General features: G+C 19.0%; 1 protein-coding gene and 1 long non-coding RNA gene across 3 annotated transcripts in view; one reads left to right on the top strand and one right to left on the bottom strand.

The window, feature by feature from the left end:
* drpr (multiple EGF like domains draper) overlaps positions 1 to 16,270 on the bottom strand; it is a 26,720-nt gene extending 10,450 nt beyond the window's left edge. For both annotated transcript variants that reach the window (XM_003695901.4, XM_086902870.1), the window contains exon 1: positions 16,118 to 16,270. The gene's annotated coding sequence lies outside the window, so the exon portion shown is untranslated. The remainder of the gene's footprint in view (positions 1 to 16,117) is intronic.
* Positions 7,616 to 10,575, top strand: LOC147658446 (uncharacterized). Its single transcript, XR_015290633.1, has 2 exons — positions 7,616 to 7,778; positions 9,827 to 10,575. It is a non-coding gene; the product is annotated as an uncharacterized LOC147658446 (long non-coding RNA).

Genomic DNA, 16,270 nt, shown 5'->3' with positions numbered 1-16,270 from the left:
AAGATCAAAATCACGTATGGATCGAATTTCAAACATCCATATTCTTTATCCGGATCAACTGGCCTTGAATCGCTTCAGTAAGACGAGTTCTTTCTTCTTCTTTCTTTCTTTCTTCTTGGTTGTTTGCGTTCTGTGCAGGTCGATCAAACTTTACGTAGCTCAAAAGAAATTACATGAGTAAAATACCGGACTTAGAAAGTAATTTCGATAGTAAATCTTGATTATATTTATCAAATTCAATCTTATAATTTTATAATTTTATTTAGTTCTTTAATTATTAATTAAATAACTTTAGCTATTCATTATTTTTTTAATAACTTTTTATTTATTTTTAGTAATTGTGTTTATATTAATTATAAATATACTTAATATTACAACATTATAACATTGCTTAAGAAAAGAATATTAGTAATATATATATATATATGTAGTAAAGAAGTTAAATGATCTAGTAAACAAAACGGAAAGTTAACAAATCTAATTTTATCATTTAACCACAAATAACATTTGATATTAATTATCATAAGATAACGAAAATTAAAATTTATCTTATTGACAATAATGATCACATTTATTATCATATCTAAATCATTAAGTATCTATTATATAATCTTAAAATCAATTGTCAATAGTCATTCGAGTTACAAAACAAAAACTGATGATGCATTTAAATATAACATAAAAGATCTATAATCTTAAAAAAGAAATTGTTAATTCAAAATCAATAAACTTCATATATTTTGTATTTATATTGAAATAAAAATTTCTATTTCTATTTTTTTGTTCTTAACTTAATATTTAATTACTTTATTATTGTATATAACTCTATATATAAGTTATGACTCAAACAAACAAGAAAGACAAAAAATATCATTTTGTTTGTATAGCTGCTTTATTAACTTGACTTTTCAGTTGTCTAAATAAATGTATATAACATGTGATAAGTGATTGAAAATTGTGAACGATATCACCGATGAAACAACGATCATGAAACAAAAATTTTTGTTGAATCTTCGCAATTTTCTCACACGGTTGACACTCCATTATTTCCGGTCGCGAGTCATTCGATCTACGATTTACACGTGCTTGCATATGAATCATAAGTCTGGAGTCATTTTACTGATTAAAAAAAACGTGATACAGACTCTTGATGCAAGTGATTCACAGAGATTTTGTTGAATGAAATGAACAGTTTCTGCTTACTCTCTATATTGCATTAAAACAGTTGCGTATAACAATTATTAATCGCAACTATTTATTTATATATTATTATAACTTTCTGTAACAGTTATATTTTTCCAATTATTTCATTAACATCTAGTGAGACAATTCAATATAAAAACTATAAAATTCACTTAATAATAATATGTCAGTTCTCTAATACTAATATGTATTGTAGTATTGTGGTCTTGAAAGATACACAAATATTTTTTAAAATCAAATTTTTAATGTTATAGAAATATATATCAATAATATAATTGATATATATTTTCTATATTTAGAAAAATTTTATTTCCGTTTATAATCTTCACATTACTATCATTACAATACAATTCAATAAAAAATGCATTCTTATATTTCTTTTTTATATACATACAGTTTGAGAATTAAATTACAGAATATGCTTCAATATGTAATTGTATAATGAACATTCTTTTTTTTTTCCTTTCTTTACTTTAGAATTTAATTCTTTTTGTTTTTCTTTCCTGGTCTTTATTTTCATAACATAATATTTTGTTTGTTCATCTCTTAATAATATCAAATAACTTTATATATAAATATATAATAGTTGTGGCAATATAATTTATAGATTTGAAATTTTAAATATTCATATACATATATATATATATATTTTGATATGAAATAGTAAAAAAAAATTGTATTTATTTTGAATCTTATTTTATTCTCTTTAATGATTAAAAGTTTATGATTTAATCTTTAATCTATTTACAAACTTATATTATTTTTCCATTAATACTTTATATAAGATATTACAAAATATATTTATTACATATTTAACAGATTTCATTTATATATACGAAGAACTCAACAATTTTACGTCAATAAGTAGGTACATTTCATAAGATTCAATTAGAAATATATATATAGACGTAATGATCTAGATGCAGACAAGTCTCTCGTGTACGTATATGTACTCCGAAGAATAGACCAGCAGAATTACAGAGACCTCTTTAATCGAACAAGTTGAATAAAAACTAGATGAGCTATATCTATATATACATATATACATATATATACACATGACTATCGCATAGATTGACTAATAATGTTAAGCTCCATAGGGACATAAAACAAAGCATCAAGTTTGTTTCGAGCATCTGGATAAATCGGTTAATAGAAAACTGGAAAGATAAGAATTTAGAATCTTAAATCGAAGCAATATTGTATATATAGTAGATATATACAACTTTAATTCAGTCTTCATCAATACCGCACATCATTTTAAATATCAATCAATTTGTTTTAAATAATATTAATAATCACAAATCGAAAAGATTACTGTTATTTGTTTATCTAAGAAAACATTCAATAATTCAGAATTAAATTTTAGAATATATTTTATATATATACATATATAACTTATAAATTGACTTATAAATTAATATTATCAATAATGTGTAGAAATTATTAATTAATGTTAATAATATTCGCCCATTTAAAATCAAAGTTGGAATAACACTGATTGACAACCTCTTTTCTTGAAAGTTGAAAGGAAAAAACCAGAATCAGATATGTACGACTAATATCGAAAGGAAAAGGATCAGGTTTCTCTATATTATTCTTCACTACATATGCAATATAACAGTATTGTGAGTGCATCATATTAGTTAAATTAATTCACATCTGAATTATTTCTAAAATAATATGCACGTGCATGTTATGAAACATAATTTTAACAAAAAATTAAAAAAGCTTTGAATTCATAGTTCATAATGATATAAAAATAATTCTATATTTATTATATAATATAATGTAATATAATGTAATGAAATATAATGTAAAATTATATAAATTTATATTTTTAAGTAATCTATAAAATTAAAAATATATAATTTCTTCAGTAAAAAAATAAGTAAACTAAAGAGAAATTAAATATATAACTTTCAAATAAAAATATCAAATATGTTAAATTCAGACTCTGATCATCAAATAATAATTCTTATAATGTTGAACTTTTAAAACTGATTTACATTTTTTTTATCGATCATTTTGTATATATATATATATAATGAAAAACAACTTGTTTTTAACGCATGCATACATATATTGATGTTATTCACTCATCGAGTGTGAAATGAAATAAATATAATTAACTTTGAAATTCATAGTCATTCTGACATTTTTACGAATCATACATTTGTATTTTATCGTTCATACATAATCAAATTTAATAACTGTGTATATTAAACCAATTGCAATATTATATGCATAAATTCTTTTAGCATGTAAAAAAAATAAAAATATTAATTTCTTAGCTTATATAAAATCTTCTAATTTATGCAAATAAATAATCTAATTATTATTAGTTAATATGATTATTTTATGATATTTAATGTTATAAAATTATTATATGAAATGCTAAAATTATTATCAATCAGCATTTTAGCTAATTTTTTATTCATTTTTTTTTTTTTTAATAAATATGTAAATCAAATAAGAATTTTATTTAAATATATACTGGAATATTTCAATTTTTAACTATTAAAGTCATTTCAATTTAATTTCATATATATATATATATATATATATATTATATATACATATATATAATATAAAAATAATATAAAATAGTATAATAATAATTCCCTCAAATTTAAGTAATTAAAAAGCTATACAGTTTTCATAATTTATTTCAACTTTTTTTCAGAATTTTTTTGATTCTATTGCAATTTTTGTACAACTGTTCTACCTACAAAATATAATTATTATATAATATATTCCATATATTCCATTATATTCATCGAAACATCAAGGCGCAATGAACGCCTCTAAACGTATATTATATACGAACGTAGATATCACCGGAAGAGTCAATTCAACGGCTTCTGTACAGCACATTTATTTATGAAGCAAAACAGAACGGGCCGTTTAAGTACCTTAATTGATCGTCGGGACCTGACATACACACCGTGTACCTGAGTAACAACGTTGTACATACCAGAGTCTCGAACACAGTTGCAGAAAGAATGCATCGTATACTTGAATGAACTATACACATATATATTTAAAAGTACATTCCAAAGATTTCCATTACGAGATTTCTTGTATTATGCTTTACTAAACATAATATAATATCTCTTTTTTATATTCTAAAATTTAAATTTAAAAGTTTAGAGAAATAAAAATCAAAAATATAATGATTTCAAATTTAAAAAATAAAAATTTTTAAGATATTAAAAAAATTTGGAAATTTTTTCTCTCTTTTTCCTAAAATTTACAAATGTTAATATATAAAATTTTTTTAAATTAAAATAGTATTATAACAAATTAAAAAATCATTGAAAATTCATTCATAATTGATATTTATTTTGACAAACGGATTATGCAAAGCTAACAAAAAAATTAAATAAATTTTTATTTTGATATTTGATTATCAAATGAAACTTTAGACGAATACAAGCTCAATTAAATATTTCTTATATAGAAAATTTATTCTGATTACATACTATACTATTATTATGCTCATATATTATATATAATATATAATATTATATATAATATATAATAAATTATATATTATAGTATATTAGTAAATTATATATTATATATAGTAAATAATATATAAATTGATTTGATAAATTATACTTCATGCCTTTTATAAAACAATAAATCAAATATATGTCAAATATATATTTATATTTAATTTGTTGTTATATTTAAATATTACTCATTCGTATTTAGAACAATTTTTCTAATTGTAAGTACAATTTCGATTTCTTCGAATATCATTTACTTATATACTTACATACTTAATTTTACACGATAATATCTTTTTTGCTAGAAACATCTATAGTCAGATATGACTTGTCTATTTGCGTAACTAATTAATTAATCAATCAGTTCGAAACAAGGTCGAGTAAAAATGAATTATTTTATGATAAATATTTTTTTCTATCCACTGGTTTTAAAACATTATGACATATATAATACATTTTTATTTTATACATAGAAATACACATAAAATATTAATTAATAAAAATTAATAAAACTAAAAAAAATACTTGATTACAATAAAAATATATAATTAAATTAAACATTTTAGAAATCATTTAAACTCATTTTAATTATGTCATTCAAGATCATGAATATTATATTTTATAAAAGCTAATATATTTCATAAATTTCTTGATCAGAAAAATTTTTTATATAAAAAATATATAACTGAAAATATTTTGATTTCACATAAATGATTTTGCAAATCAATCTTTCATTAATTAATTATTTCACTTAAAACACGTGATCTTAATTGCGTCGTAATGTTAACATTATCTTATTTAAAATCTTTAAAATCTTTTTAAAATCCTTTCAAAAGAATCTCAGTATTAATATTTAAGGGAAATTTTTTCTATAAAATATTAATATGAAATTCAAACGCCAAGATGTGAATTCGTTATTCATTGTTCGTTCGGAAATCTAATCGAAGATTGTATAACTCAAGAACAATGAATGGAAAGACTTTGCAATTAAGAATAAGTTGGTCATCAGGTAATGGTAACATTCTTTGCATTATTATGTTGCGATTATTTAGTATTATATTACAATATGATACTTTGATATTATTAAATTGCTTAGTATTATTATATTTCAACATTGAATTGCTTAATATTATTATATAGTTTTAACATTGAATTATTATTAGATCTCGATATTATATAAATAAAATTTTTTAAATACTTTTTAATATATTAAAAAAAAAAAGAAACAATTAATTATGATTATTTTCATTAAATAGATAAAAATATTTTTAAAAATTGATTTTTATTAAATAAATAAATAAATAACAGTATTCTCAAAAAATATTTTCTTCAAAAATATTGATATTGATATATTTGGTAGTTTTAATTAAAAAAAAATCTTTTGGATTTTAGCTTAATAATTTTCAATTTTAATATAAATTTTATAAATTTCATTCCATTATTTAGAATTAATCTATTTCCTTTCTATTTTTTGTTTTATGTTATTTTTACAAAATAATAAAATATAATAAAATATACTAAAAAAAATTTAAGAACATATTTCTTGTAAAATAATAATAAATTTAAAATAATAAAAAAAAGTAAAGTTCTTTTTTTTAAGTTAATGAGCTTTTTATTTTTGCAGATCTTTCTTTTTCAAAATCATTAAGATTATTTTTCCGATTTTAATTTTTTTTTTTTAATTATTATTATTTGCATGGAAAAATGAAGAAATTAAAGAAGATTGTATAAAATCTTTAAGCAAAATACATATCAACAATTGTGCTGGAGATTTTTTCAATTGTAATTTTATTTTTAAATTACTTTGACATTTTTAATTCTCACTATAACTTCAATACAAAGAGAGTAAAAAAAAATTTTAAAAAATAAAAAAATAACTCAATCTTATTTAACATTACCAAATTTGACTCGTACCATTTTCATCATCGAACATATCCCCAAATATATATAAATAATATTATTATTAAATCATGAAAATGAGTCCATACAAGAAACAAAACTGTAATAATAAATTCAATAAGAAAGTTATGTTAAGTTAAACATGTAAAAAATGGAGTTCAATCCTTCTCTAGCCTAAAATGGAGTTAATTCGTTTATACGAAAAAGAGAGAAAAAGAAAAAAAAGAACGAGGGTCACAGTAAGAATGTGAGTCATAGGATGTGTGTAGTGAATTCGAGATAAAACACATCGAAATTATTATCTCTGGGATATGTGGGATGTGCATCATCGAACATGATTGCACTTCTTGTAATTGCAAGTTCCAAACAAAAGATGAAATCATGAACGAAAGAAACATTTAATCCAGTTTCTATTGAAAGATAAATAATTTCTATGAAATAGTTTGCATATTGTGGGTTGATGACGAAATTGATTAAATATACATGTTAATGTTTTAATAATAGACACAATATTTTTGAAAATCGCGTTTACTAATGAGAAAAGTTAGGTTAGTTAATGAGAAAAATTAAACTAAAAGACAAATAACAATATACAAATAAATTATTTGAAAAAAATTTTAAAGATAAATTCTAGAGATAAAACAAATACAAAATATATATATATATATATAGTAATATATATATGAAAAAATATCTATTTATTTTCAAATTATAAAAATCTTAATTTTGCTAAACAAAACATAATAAAATAGAGTTTTCATCTAGTACAAAATTAAATATACATATATAATACTTATAAAATAATCTTTATATTTTTGTTTTAATCTCTATTAATTTTAATTATTTCTTTTATATATTTCATCTAAACATCTTATATATATATATATATATATATATATATATATATATATATATATATATATATTCTATATATACATATATATATAAATATTATATATATATTCTAAAAATTATCAATTTTATCGTATTTTTCACTTGCTTACTTCTTAGTTAAAGTGAGAAACGAATCAGTGAAATATAATAACATTGATTTTCGATTGTTTCTTAACGCAATAAAAAAATATAGAAGTTTTACTCGAAACAGTTTCAAGAAAATAAGGAATAACTTTATTATCAAAGTAAAAATGTGTCTTTATTAAGGTAAATGTGTTATATAATTAATACATTAATGTAGACGAATATATATCATGATGGTATTGAAACTGTTTATGATCAGTTTTTTTCGCAAATATTTAGATTTTAGAAAAGAGTAGAAAACATAAAATTTTAGTATTTTTTTTATAGATAATATCATTTTTTTAAATTTACATATTATATATATAATATAATATTTAAATTAATATCTTTTTTCATACTCTATGTTAATGGCTGGCGAGACAAATTAAATAACCTATTACTATGATAAGGTTAAGTAAAAAAAGACAATTAAAAAAATTTCTTCATGAACCTTATTGTGATCTGTTTAAATCAAATCCAATTGAGATTTGAAGTTATTTAAAAACTCGCAAAATATTAAGAATTTTTACGATTCTGTTTGTTTATTGAAAATTCATTAATGAAAGAATCGCAAATAAAAATCTAATATTTTTATTTTGTTTTCGCTTATTTTGTTCACGCATTTATTAAATTTTATCATTTAATAACCATAAAAATTGAATTCATCTTGATAGCTATTTTCGTATAAAGAAGCATAATTATTAATTTTAAAAAATTTCAATATTATTATAGAAAAATTTATTTTGATCATCGTATTGCATAAAAAAATTATTAAGTTAATAATAAAATATTTTAAGACGTTTGATAAAATTTATTATTCTTTATAGAATAAATTTTATATAATTAAATTGTTAGTTATAAATGAATGTCAAGTGAACTTTCACTTGAAAATATATTAATATTTATTATCTTATTTAATAAGTTATTTAAAAGTTAATTTTACTATTCTTGTTAACAAGATACTAATTACATATGAAATAACTTATATTTTATGTAAGATAGAGAAAGTATTGATATTATCTACTAGTAATTCATTAATCATTAATTTTAGATTCAATTTAAAATGTCTAATTTATTCTTATATTCTTATAATAATAATAATAATAATAATTAATTATTAATATCTTTTGAGCTATCAAAAATTTAAAAAAAAAATCAGAATTTTATATAATAATATAATATAATAATATAAATATATATAATATATATGACATTTAAAATTATAATAATATTAAAATAATATTTGTTTATAAAATTTTTTTAAAAATATATTTTTCTATATATATAAAAAATATATAAATATTATATATTTTTTTCTATATATATAAAAAGAAAAAAAAAGAAAAAATATTATGATGCTCAAAAATAAAACATCATTTTGGTCAATGAACTGATAATTTTGGAATGATATTATCTTTTATCTAATCGTAGTTGTCCGTGTCCGTTGGTTGAGATATAACAAGAATTATTATTGCTTATCTCTATGGTTATACAAATAAAAATTTAAGGATTAGATAATATATATAATAAATATATATATATATATATATATATATATATATATATATAAAATATATATAATAAATTTAAAATTAATATATATATTTCCAAAAAGTTAATATTTTTTAAAGAATATAGTTTTCATAAATTTTTTAACAGATTTTGATACTATTATCAACTAAAATCTTACAAATGTTTCATTATTCAAAGAAAAAAAATTTGTTATTTTCTTTTTTTTTCTTAATTTTACTAATAAGAAGTCTATAAAGATGTTAAAATTTATATCTATTATTTATTATCAATTATTATTTGGAACACATACGTAAATTACCATTACATAGTACGAAGCTCTCATAATATTAATTATTACAAAAATTTACCAAGCAATAGAAAATTCTATTATTTTTATTTTTCTCTAATCTCTTAACATATGCAATCTCAAACATATTCTTTAATCTCAGATATGCAATAGTCATAATATCCAAAATCATAAAAATTCTACAATCCTAGAAATATAAAAATTCATAATTTTCACTACTCTTTTCCACTTTTTCTTAAAATGTAATTTATCGTTGCAACTTTCACGAATAATTGCAATAAAACTTTCATAATTCAATGACAAAAAAATAAGTATAAAAATTTTTATTTTTACTAAATTTTTTACTTATTTTTTGAATCTTGCATATTTACAGTGCATGTCTATAAGTGAAAATCAGTATTCATATACCGGATAATAACCATGCAAGCTGCACGATTTTTCTTACGTAATCAAACGTCAAGAAGGTAGAAGTGAAAGCCTAAACAACTGTAAAACTCGACGGGACGAATATGTCATTTTTTCTTTATTTTGAGTGTAATTTTTCTTTGCTGATAAGCGATAGACGAATTGCGTGCATATGAACAAAACGACTCATAAACATTGATTATTGCGATATTATGATATGCTTATGTCATCGAGAACTTCTGACCTCGTAATAATATAAAATTATAAAATGAACTAGAAGTAGAAATTAAGCGATTATCTTCTGATACATAGTTATTCTTTATAAATATTATGAAAATTTTTTCGCAATTAATACTTATATTTCTTAAAGATTAAAGATAGCACTAGTCAAATCTTTCTAATTCCAATTCTAATACGTTTGAATAGTTCCAATAATTATCACCAGGTGTCTCTGTTATAAATTTCTATTTTTACTCATGTCTTTATCCTAATTACTATAAATACATTTTCAAAATCATATTTATAAAAATAAAGCGACATTCATACACGTCTTATGCTCTATTAATAATATATCTAATAGACAATTTCGAAATGCAAAATATTTAATGTTTTTTTCTAATTATTGATCTTTGATTGAATGTTTTGATATAAATCTTTTCAATATTGTATATTTTTATTATCATAATATAATAATAATAAACAAAAATTAATTTGTAATTAAGCGTAATTTTCTATTAATCCAAAAATTGGTAATAAGACTAAGAATAAAATAATTTTATTCATCAATTGGGATTTTTTAAAAATATAATATTTTCATGTACGATTCAATACGATAATGATCAATAGAAATGCTACTGTGCTTGCAATTTTTGAAGTTATTACAAGATTATAATCCAAAAATTATCTAAAAACAGATATGAGGTTTCTTATGAAAAAAATAAGAAAATATACAATAACTTCAATTTTTTTCGTTTAAAGCTTAATTTTCTAAAACACATTTTGAAGTAAAATTAACAACCAAAAACAAGAAAGTTAGCTCTTGATATTCATTAGAGCACAGGAAATGCTCCATAAAAATCGAATCTCACAATATTCCAATTGGTCACATCAACAAATAGATACATTATTTTAGCAACATTTAAATCAAATTAAAATAATGTGTCATTTTAATCGAATAACATATATGTGAATTAGACGTGTAAAACAAAAGAAAATGATTTTTAATCCTTTATAATAATAATATTTAAGAAAAAAAAAAAAGAAATAGGATTAGAAGAGAGGAATAGAAAGAGTTCATACCTTTTTCATGTGATATAAATATAGTCTGATTTATATACAGAATCGTACAAATAAATTTCAATGACGAGAAAAAAAATTATAATAAATATTTCTTGTAAAAATTATCTTAGATCGTAATTTCGCTATTAAAGAATTAAATAAAAAAAATTAATGAAGTAATAATACAATATCGAAAAAAAATTAAAGAGAATTGTCGCAAATTAAATAATTTTTTTTAAATATCTTTTATTAAGAAATAAAATATCCCAAATAATATTTTTAATATCTGACAACAAAACAAATGTTTTTAATGATATAATAATTAGATTCATAATTTCCAACGATAAATTTATCTATTCTTCAACTAGCAAATTGATTCAGAAATCATTAATTACCCAGATAACTGTTATCTTTCTAACTTGTCTTCTTTCATTGAAAGTTCAACTAGTGATATTAAATTAATTAATTTTTTTGGAAAAATCAATTAGTATATCTAAAAAATTACATGTTATGATTATATTTCGATATAAAATGTATGACACATCAATTAAAGTAAAAAAAATTTTTTTTCAATTTATATATTGAAACTCATAATATAATATACAATTCATATACTGAAGAAAATATTGGTATAGATTATTTCTCTATTTTAAACTCAACACTCAGTTTTATTTTCTTTTATTTTGTATTACCGCAGAAATTCTTGACTACTAGAATGATTGTGTACTTTTCATGACAGCGGCAACAGCCAGTTGCAGTTCTACATCGATCCATTTAATATATCTGTCCAAATCATATGAATTATCATGAAAATGCTCCATCTTATTAAGAAAAATAATTTTGATCTTTATATTTCTAAATATATAACACGAGAAATTAAAATAATTTCCTTTTAAAATTAGATTTTTAATTAGATTCATAGTTTATTTCCAGAAAAATGATAATTTCTATTTCTAATATTTATAATAGTAACATTTTTTAAAATGACGAACAGTTAAAAATAATTATATAATGATATATTAATTAATTTATTTTTTATAATAAAATTTCTACAAATACGATATACTTAATGTCAACAGATTATTGATATTTATTTAAAAAAAATTATGAAAAAAATAAAGAAAATCTTAGAGAATTATTATCTATTATACTCAAAGAATATAGAATTACATCGTAAAAAAATATATATCGCATCGACTTTAAAATTTTCGTTAGAATTGTATCATTTTTACGAATTATTTGCATTGCAATGATATAAATATTTCTTTGGTATGTGTAGAATATATTCAAATTTTTAATAATCCATTAATTAACTATAAATAAAAAATATTCATATTTTTCATTAAATAATATGTTGTCGTAAAAATTGTAATTCATACATATTAATTAATCTATTCAAGTTTTTTTTTTAATTTAAAAATTTGTTTAAATTGACAAAAATTAATATTATATATCTAAAATGAAAAAGTAAATAGTATATAACAAATAAAAAATACTTTTTAATTTTTTAAATGAAAATAATTTTTTCAATATTAATTTTGTATTATTTCTACTTGTCTTCAACTTAATTAGATGTATCTTTTAATATATATCCTATTGCGTTCTTCCATTTACATTAGACTTAACAGGTTTCACAAAATTCCTTCGCGATCATTGGTGCAATCAGTTGCAAGAAAATCAGTGCACATTAGTGAAATTATATTATATATAAAACGCTAATATTAATTGCAAATGTTTGATGGAGATTATAATACGAAAAATCTTGATTTCAATTAATAATATAATTACTTTACTACTTATTTTATTAACTTTTTAAAAATCATTTTTTTTATGAAGAATCATGAAAAAATTATTATTATTTCTATTATTATTATTATTTTATTATTTATCAAGATATACTTTTTTTCATATTTTTATAAAGAACATTGTTTTTTTTTCAAAAAGCAGAATAATCAAAATCATAAAAACTTATAAACGCATATTAAGAAAACATGAATAAATAATATATATGAAAAAATTGTATAAGTTTTTGTTTTATTTTTTGTAAATAAAAAAAAGAGAAAAGATATTTTACAATATCTATTCATTCTATATCTTTCAATATCTAAAATATCTATTCATTTCAATAATTTACTATACATTTCAATATTTTGTTAAATATTTGTAATCTATGTTAACATATAAATATAAAAAATAAAAATAATATATGAAATAATAATTTATATCATCATATACATATAATATGTAAATTTATTTTTGATTTTAATTAATTCAAGATTAGTTAAAGATTATTTAAATAAAAAATAAATAATTTCATTAATGAATATTTTATCATTCCCAAAAAGTCCTACTGTACATTAAAAAAACTCTTAATTTTCAAATCTTTTTTGCAACACTCTTCAAAATAATTTAAATTAATAAAAAAATAATTTATGTAAAAATTTAAATTCGGTCGGATCATTAAAAATTTCTAGATTCTTAAATATACAAATAATTAATTAAATGCTCATAAAATCAGTTTTTTTCGATTATTTTTTAAATTATTGATTAAAAATATTATTGATTAAACATTAAAAAAATATATCAGATAAAATTTAATTTAGAACAAGATACATCTTTTATGTTTTATTACTTTCTTCTATATTGAACAATTTTCAAAAAAAAAAAAATTAATGAGAATATCTTTTTTCTTTATCTGATTCAGCTCAAATTTTATATAGATTATTTTTATATTAATTGAAATTATTCTGGAGGATACCACAAAAAAAGAATATTGAAAAAAATTTTCATCGAGAATAAATAAAATTCATTCTATTGCACATAGAAGACTTATATATAATACCACATTTACATTTCGCTCGATTGAAATCGAAATAAATTGGACGATTAAGAAAATTGATAAAATAGAATAAAGTTTGATAATTCATATTTTATAACGATTTTTCTAATAACGAAAAACTAAAAAAGAAAATGTATTTTATTTCGATTTTCATTAATATTTATTAAAAAATTAAATTAAACTATTAAGTCTATCAATTTTTCATTCATTGATCTAAGTTGATAAGTTAAATATTTCTTTATTTATATATTACCACAACTATATATATATAATTTATAATTAAATGTTAACATTCTAATTTATATTTTTAAATAATATTATAGTTTTGAAATATTTTGTATTTCTAATAAATAAAAATTTTTAATTCGAAATAGACTAAACAATGAAATATGTGTACGAATAATATTGAAACAATTCTAATAAGAAAAAATAAGCACGATTAATTCTCATTTTATGCATTGTATGCACGTATTACCAATATTGTTGCATTCAATACAATTCAATAAGTACAATGCTCTCGATTAAAGCCATATCGACAAAATGTCCCTTTCTCTTTGTATTTTTAATATTAAAGTTCGTAATATTTTCCAAAAATATATTTTTTTTCTCTTTTTTAATAACATTTTGAGTAATAAAGATTTATTAGTAACTTTAACTTTAACTAATATATGAATGTATATAGACATAATTCTCTTATATATATATTCGAAATATATGTTAGAAATAAAATATATAATATGTTTATTAAATTAATAAATAAGATTTTAAAAGAATATTTGTGAAAATGTTTAGTAATAAATGAACAAAACACGATTAATACAATTTTCTTTTTGTTTTACTTGTTAATTTAAAAAAGTATATATTTATTCTTTATCTTAAATAAAAAATTTTCAACATATTTTATTTTATTTTAAAAATTAAAATAAAAATAATATTTTAAATTATATATAATAATTAAACATATTATACAATATATATTATAAATAATTACAAATATATAATAGAATACTATTAAATATTCTTAATATAAAAGTTTAAGTTAAGATTTAATATAAAAATTTTATATTTAAAAATGATTTAATACAAAATATACATTCATATCATATTTATAAAAATATGATGTCAAAAATTAAAAATTAAAATTAAAAATTAAAAATTTGCATCGTTTTAAAATTAAAATAAAAATTTCTAAACATTTTTTATTATGAAACAAATAATGTAGAAAAAATTTTTAAAAATTCAGTTTATGAATATATTTAAATTATCAATGAATCAACAATCACTGTAAAGCAATTTACTATTAAGCAATTAAATATTGATTCAAATAATTATTTATATATGTTTTGATAAATCGAATCCATCAAATTTGAATTTTAAGTCCACCATTAATTTATTTAAAAAAATACATATTTCTTATCTTTATTTTATATTGGATTTCTTTTTATGTTAATATAAAAAAAGAAATGGAAATAAATAAAATCTGTTAATGAATTATTTTTAATTTAACCAAAATTTGATGAAAAAAATATATCAAGTATTTTAAAAAATAATATAAATATTATAAATATTATAAATAATATTTCGATATCATATATGTATAAGCAATGTTATATAAGTAATATATATTATTCAAAAATACATAAGAGAATTTATACTTACATGTAATAATATTTAGAAAAGTATTATTACAAAAAATTAGTAATTTTTCATCTGATAATAAAATTGAATTCAATTTAAATTGAAGTTTTTAAAAATTTCATTTCATTGATAATATTACACTATTTCATTGATAATATTACACTATTTATATTGACAAGTACACTAAGCATATTAACTGTCTAATAAACAATTAAAATTATTTTTATACAATATGTTAACAATCTTTATACCATAACTAAAATAATTAAGAATTTTAATTGAAAGAAATACTATATATTTTATTATATATTTTTACTATATATTATATTTTATGTTTACTATATGTTTTAAATGCGTGATTACAATCAATGAACATTTTATAAGAAAATATTACATATAATAACGAATCATAACAATATACAGCATCCCTTAAACCTTAAGTCGTAATCAAAAGAATAAATTATATATTTAACAAGAAAATTAATATATTTAATCAATGCTCACTTTAATATGGTTTCTCATGTAATTCAAGGATGTACAGTCATATAAACACAAAAAATACGTTATATAAACAGAAAAAAAAACGTAATAATTGGCACAAAGTATAAAATTTGACACAGAAACTTTACTCTTCGTTGTTCAACTTTCAACTAAACT

The sequence above is a fragment of the Apis florea genome, unplaced genomic scaffold (genome assembly GCF_048593485.1).
Source record: "Apis florea isolate Af1SG1 unplaced genomic scaffold, ASM4859348v1 contig_2272_pilon, whole genome shotgun sequence".
In the NCBI taxonomy this organism is placed as follows: domain Eukaryota; kingdom Metazoa; phylum Arthropoda; class Insecta; order Hymenoptera; family Apidae; genus Apis; species Apis florea.
Note: the sequence above shows the minus strand (reverse complement) of the source record. Positions and strands in the feature narration are given on the sequence as shown.